General features: G+C 36.7%; 1 pseudogene; it reads right to left on the minus strand.

Annotated features, from left to right (window-relative positions):
- Positions 1–3,366: 3,366 nt before the first annotated feature.
- LOC103221231 (large ribosomal subunit protein uL2-like) lies at positions 3,367–4,124 on the minus strand (annotated as a pseudogene).
- Between the last annotated feature and the right edge of the window lie 3,257 nt (positions 4,125–7,381).

The following is a 7,381-nucleotide window of genomic DNA, read 5'->3' on the forward strand; positions in this document are numbered from 1 at the left end:
TAATATAAAATTTTTAGAGGGATAACTGCAAGCAGCTTTGTAAGTGGAATGATAAAAATCTTGAAAATTGTGAAATCTCTGTCCTGCAACATCTTTATGAAGAAAACAAACAACTGTCAGTCTTGAATGGTATTGAAATATTTGAAGAGAAGGGTATAAACCTGAAAGTCTCTGGAGATTTCTTCAGATCTAAAGTCTAACAACTATATCCCCAACATAGTAGGCGAAATGTCACTTAACATGTGAGTACTCATCAGGGCTGAGTTTATTAACCATCGTTTCATGAAATTTTACTGTATTGCTATTGGTTCACACACGTGTCATAGCATCCTGCAGGTACTATCAAGTCATAAGTAGATGATCTTCTGAACTTTTATAAGAAAATAATTTAAGTAGAGCTGAATTGAGTAACATAAATTGAGTATTTACTATATTATAGCAGGTGTATTATTTAGAGGCAGTCATAAGATCATATTTAAAAGTTTCCAAACAAAGACCCTCGATAAAATGGAAAAAGAAACACCTTTAGACATATTTTTTTCTTCTTTACACAGGAATGATAATGACAACAGCACTATTCCTTTACAGTCTCTCTGGAGTTATTCTTACCATGGCAGTTGCAGAAGAATGAAAGCTTCATGCTTTGGGAAGGCTGAATTTTTATGTCTGGAGCTCTTCTATGAGGTCGCACTGTTAAAGGCATAGTTCTTTCCTAAGGGAAACTTTTCCTGCTTCATAGCAGTCCTATGTATTCTGCCTGCGGCTGCTCTGCTGCCCTGCCCTCCATGCATACCAGCCTTATTAAAACAGGGTAACAATGGTTCTTATGGAAAGTGTATCGTTGTTGCTCAACTGGTTATTACAAATTTTAAAAATATAGTTCTGATTTTCAGAAAAAAGAAAAAATACCATACAAGTTGTATCTGGACATCTCCAGAAATGAACAGACATAAAGCAGGTCTGCTAGAATTTGCACAGCATTTATGTTTGACTTCCTCTCTTATGGTGATATTTATTTCATGGCAAGGTACATATATAATGCCACACTCCTTGGAGGACACAGAAGGAAAAATTCCGGGTGCCAACTCCGTTCTCTTTTACCTGCATACTCAACAATGTTAGAATCTTCCCATAGAAGAAAGACAGACTAAAAGTATGGCGATTCTGCACTCTTTTTAAATTTTTAATTACTTATATTTATTTCTCTTTTCCTTTTTAGTTGTTCAGGTTCCCAAAGTGTAAAATATTATCTTGTCCTTCTTCAGTCAATGCGAGTTTCCTCTAATGGGATGATAGCTCTTTTCCTTTATGACTCAATGATGTAATTTCATCTGAGTTTTACCTTCCTTTTTCTGCTTAAAATCTGTGTACTTTATGAAAATCACTTTGTTTTTTGAAATATATAGTAAAGCCTTTTTTGTTGTTGTTGTTTTTATTTGTAGTGGTTTTTGTTTGTTTGTTTTAAGACAGTGTCTTGCTCTGTTGCCCAGGCTGGAGTTCAGTGGTGCAATCACAGCTCACTGCAGCCTCAGACTCCTGAGATTAAGTGATCCTCTTGCCTCAGCCTCCTTTGTAGCTGGGACTAGAGGCATGCACTACCACACTTGGCTAATTTTTCTGATTTCTAGTAGAGATGGGGTCGTGCTATGATGCCCAGGCTGGTCTCAAACTCTGGCCTCAAGTGATCCTCCTGCCCTGACTTCCCAAAGTGCTGAAATTACAGGTGTGAGCGACTGGACCTAGTCAATAGTAACGGCTTTCATTTATGAAGATGGTGGCTTGAATATTTCCCTCCAGTCCAAATCAATGACAAACTGTCTTTCCTGAGCCAAGCAGCTGTTGGACCAGCTCACAGGGGTCTAGAGGGTAGGAGCCAGGCGTTGGTTCTTCCAAGAACAGATGGACAGAAATGGAAAACCTTTTCCCCTTCTGCTCTTAGGGATGCCTTCAGAGACCAGTAATGGAGAACTACGAGGTGCTGATAAAAATTCTGTGAATCCTGAAAGGAGCTTGCCCTACAGAGATCAACAAATCTCCAGGAGGAAAATGAGTGTTCCTAGAAAAATATGCTTGTCTCCTTCTCCAGCTGAAATAGCCAAACGGGCGATAAAGGTCCTTTCTAATGCCAAGGCTTGGAGAATGCTAGCTTTTACACATAAGGAGATTATAAGCAAAAATAAGTTTCTGTGACTCTTGGAAAACAATGTTTCATAGATGGTGCTAAATACTTCCTATTTTATCACCTCTATAGGCAAATAATATCTAGTTGTACCACTTTTTTCTTTAACATTATTGAATGAATTCAGGTTTTGTCTGTCTCATCAACCCGCCACTGTTCATCCAAAGAGTTTAGTATCCATTGATGATCATTACTTAGATCCATTATTTAATTAGGGACTTTCTGGTTAAATATAATTTTTACATCTATACCATGAAAAAATATTCTGCACCTATTATAAATAATAGCTAATGCTTCCATGGCTCTTACTTTGAGTAAGATGTAGTTCTAAGCATTTTATACAGACTAATATATTGTGCTTAATAACAACCCAAGGAAATAGTTACAATAATTATGCCCATATTACAGATAAAAACTCAGAAACAAAATAATTTGTCCCAAGTCACTGCTACTAAGTGATAAGTTGGGATTCCAAAGAATGAATGAAATATATATATATATATATATATATATATATATAAAACAATGAGAGAGATAAATATATAATGAATGAGATATATATATATCATATGTATGTTGAAAAAAGATGTGAAAGAGTTGCATGTAAGATGATTATGCTTTTGTAAAATAAACAATGGTAAATTGATAAATATGCTTATGAGAAAGATAAACACCACATTATGAATTGGTTACACAGTGATAGAGAGAGATGTAATATTGGGAATGTGTAGAGATAGAGTGGGGGACTAGAGGGAAAGAAGAGGGACAAGCAAATGTCCCACAAAAGACAGCACTTACAAAAATTCAAAGTAAAATAACATACAATATGATTGATTTTTAATATAAAATTATGTGTATGTGTGTTTATATACATATGTGTTTATATACATATGTGTGTATAGATTTATATTGATAGAGAAATGCACAAACATATGGCTACTAAATTGCTTATGTTTTTGATCTCAGGTTGGTGGGATTTTAGGTGATATATAATCCTTTCTTCACCTTTTTATATACCACTTAACTATTTTACAATAATCTTATATTTATATAACAAAAAACTCAATACATCTCTTTCAATTGTGGAAACACATTTAAGAGAGTTAGGAATGAATATTATATTTTATTTTTATTTATTTATTTATTTTTTGGTGGCAGAAGGACAAACTTTATTGAGCCCCTCATCACTAGTTCTCTTTCTCCTGCACAGTCTCAGCTCCCCGGAGACTTCCAGTCTGGCGAGCAGCAATCCGACCCACTTTGCGGCCAGCAGGGGCATCTCTGCGGATGGTGGAGGGCTTGCCGATGTGCTGGTGTTTGCCACCTCTGAAAGGATGCTCCACAGGGTTCATGGCCACACCCCGTACTCGTGGCCAGCGATTTCTCTTTGCCTTATATTTGTGGTGGGCCCGGCCAGCCTTCAAGATGGCTTATGTCAATTCGGCCACCTCTGTAGAATTATGTCAATTCTACACCACCCGCAGCTCTGTTGGCTGAGGAGATAACCTTCTTGGAGCCAGAGGGCAGCTTCATGGGTCTTCTGGGTCTCAGGGTTGTGGGAGATAACGGAGGCATCGTTCCCTGATGCCCGGGCCAGCTTGCCACAGTCTTCAGGCTTGGCCTTCAAGCAGCACACGGTCGTACCCTCAGGCATGGTGTCTACACTGCCAATGTTGAGCTGGACCTTCTTGCCGCAATACCCATGTGAATACCCTCAGCGGCAATGAACAGCTCCTTCCACTTCTTAAACAGGTACGAATCCCGGAAGACCACCTTGGCGGGGGGCGCACTGCAGCCCAGGTAGTGGATAGCGCCCTTCACTGTGCTCTTGTAGCAGCTGGGGGAGGTTCATGGCGTGCAGGCGCGCGATGCCCTGGCCGTGCTTCACCTGGGCGGGGAACGCAGACCCGCCACCCTTCCACTGTCCACAGATCATGCGGCCCATGGCGACGGGTCCCGCTCACAAGCCTGGCCGAAAGACCAAATATGAGTTTTTTGTTTTTTGTTTTTTGTTTTTTGTTTTGTTTGTTTGTTTGTTTTGACGGAGTATCACTCTGTCGCCCAGGCTGGAGTGCAGTGGCGCCATCCCGGCTCACTGCAAGCTCCGCCTCCCGGGTTCAAGCAGTTCTCTACCTCAGCCTCCTGAGTAGCTGGGACTACAGGTGCACGCCACCACGCCCAGCTAAATTTTTTGTGTCTTTAGTAGAGATGGGGTTTTACCATCTTGGCCAGGCTGGTCTTGAACTTCTGATATTGTGATACGCCCGCCTCCGCCTCCCAAAGTGCTAGGATTACAGGCGTGAGCCACCACGCCCGGTCGAATATGACCTTTTCAAACTACTAATATATCAGTTATATAAAACAATTCTACTATTTAAACTACAAGTATAGTTCAAACACCTCAAAGTTACGGTTATTAAATACTGAAGGTAATAGCACAGAATTTGAACCAGTAGTAAAACTTCACCAATTAATAGTATTTGTCAAGATCTATCTAAATCCCTGAAAGCATCGAATTAAGAGAATGTGAAGAAATGACATTTTGTTAGCTCCAAGCTATTTAACAAAAGAGAGAAAGCATCCGTTCAAGTAGAACAATTGCATTTATTCACTGTTCTGTAGTTCATTATAAGAGAATAAGACTTTGTGCTATTGCATCTCAAAATGAAGACTTCTGTGCCTTCCCTAAGACCTTACCAGTTGAACAAAGTTTGTGGTAGATTCTTATGTTAATTAAGTTTGAGTCACTGTTTTTTGCATTTTTTAAGATTGTGTAGTACATCTAAATAATTTAATTATCACATACATAGCAATCCAACATAGAAAGATAAATGACTTGTTTGCACCATTGTTCAAAAAAACTTGTACTATTTTATATTTTTAATAAAATTTTTAGCTTCATTAGTACAAAAGTCTAAATATCCATAGATATGAATGTTTCTGGGACTGAAGAAGTTTCTTCAAATATCAAGTGCATACATAATACTGAGTACCATTTAAGCATGTTGAATTAATTATCTCTTACAATATACATGATACAACTTTAAGGTAGTTATCTTTGCCATTTAACAGATAAGTCGGTGGACATGTATAGAGGTTAAGTAACAATGCTAGAAAGTGATTTACACAGTGTGCATTAATATGTATGTGTGTATATTTACCTATATATTATATTCCACAGATTATTTTATACAACAACTGGAAGAATAAATAAGTAAAAATAAATGTTATCTGCTTTCCTTGAGCCTGTGACTAGGTTCCTTGACTCCTTGTTCAAGAGGATTGCCTGCTCCCTATTTCTTCTATTTAGTTTTGCCTCCTCCTTTTCCTTGTGCTGGATACCAACTCTTGGACCTAGTGCTATTAAGTCTTCTAGATACTGAACCTACTCAAGTGGGCAGGATGTATAGTGGCAGTCTTCTATAACATGGGTGGAACTGGAGACCATTATGTTAAGGGAAATAAGTCAAGCACAGAAAAATGTGTATCACATGTTCTCACTTGCATGTGGGATCTAAAAAGAGATCTTAGGAAGAAAGAGGGTAAATTGGTGGTAACCAGAGTCCAGGAAGGGTAGGGGAAGAACATCTTTAGGTAAATAGGCAGGAGGGGAGACTATGCCCTTTCTTGTCTGAAGACTCTTATCATTTTTAAACAATCAAAGAGTAACAACTTCAAAAATTCAAACTCTGAAATACCTCATGTGTGCAAAAAAGCAGAGATTACAATAATTGGCTTTGGAGCGTGACAGACTTTGGTTTGTAAGTGGGTTCTACTCACTAGCTATAGATGAAACCACTATACACCCTTTTTTTCAATCTGTGGAATGGGGGATCATAGTTGTTTTTACATAAAACATTTCTTGAAGGATTAATGAGATAATAATGCATGTTATGTAGAAAGCACGAGTCCTAGAATATATTAAGATCTTAATTCGTGTTAGCAATTATTGAAATTAAGATTATTATTACAGTGTTCTCATTGTCCCTATCATATTAAAGTCTGTATTTTCTCCAAATTTTAAGTATCAAACTATAATAAATTGTGTAGTCGATTCTATGTGAGATGGTAGAAATGTTTTTTTTTTCCTATCCTTTTAAAATAAAGGGTTAAAAGCAGTTCCATGTGAAAAATGAAAACATTTTGAAATCTTCTTTTTGATAAAGAACAAAATCCTTTAACTGGGAGAATATGAACAAATATTCTCACTCACACACACACACACACACACACCCATTTATCTTTGAAGGATGATGCTTGGTAAGCCCACAAAGAAAGAAGGCCTAGAAAAAAAGGGCTTATATCCTTCAGTGAAGTTCTCTTCAATTCATTATCTCCAAAATTATTGCTTTTCCAGGTTAATATTAGGCTTTTTATTTATACCTAAAAATAAGTCATAGTTATTAAAATACTAGTAATAGTATCTAATATTATTAAGTGACATTGTCAACATTTACTAACATACATTTATTAGCTGTCGACATAATGCATGGTAATGGTAAACAATTTGAAAATATGGAACATATAACAAAGAAAATAAATTACTATATTCTAATTACCCAAAGATAATTGGACAAATATTAACATTATAAACTATTCATTTGTATGCCAGTTACTGTCTTTTGGGGAGCCATATGCTACACACTGGAGAGCAATATAGATCCTTCACTGTAAATCTTGGTGAACTTTCCAAGTTAATATATGTAGGTAAACTTTATGTTTAACAGCTACTTAGCATTTCATCACATGCATATAATGTATCTAACCATTTCTACCATATAGGAAATTAGGCTGTTTTCACAGTTTTACTTCATCTAATTAGGTAAGAATGTAATGTTAATGAGGATAGAGACTTTTTCTATGCCTTGATTCCAGATTAAAATAGCATTTAAAAGTTAGGCAAACAAGAAAAATCTTGCAGAGTCTGTTGAATAAATAAATAATGTAATATTTAACATTGTTTTAATATTTTTTGAGTTAAAGTATATATATAAATTTTACCATCTTTACAGTTCAGTGGTAATAAAAACATTTATATTATTGTCTTCTTCTTCATCCCCCCTTCTTTTTCTACCTTTCCTGGCCTCTGGTTACCACCTGTTTACTCTCTATCTTCATGAGATACACTTTTTAGCTCCCACATATAAGTAAGAACATGTGATAATCATTTTTCTGTGCTTGGCTTGTTTCCTTTAACATATT

This window comes from Chlorocebus sabaeus, chromosome 15, assembly GCF_047675955.1.
Source record: "Chlorocebus sabaeus isolate Y175 chromosome 15, mChlSab1.0.hap1, whole genome shotgun sequence".
In the NCBI taxonomy this organism is placed as follows: domain Eukaryota; kingdom Metazoa; phylum Chordata; class Mammalia; order Primates; family Cercopithecidae; genus Chlorocebus; species Chlorocebus sabaeus.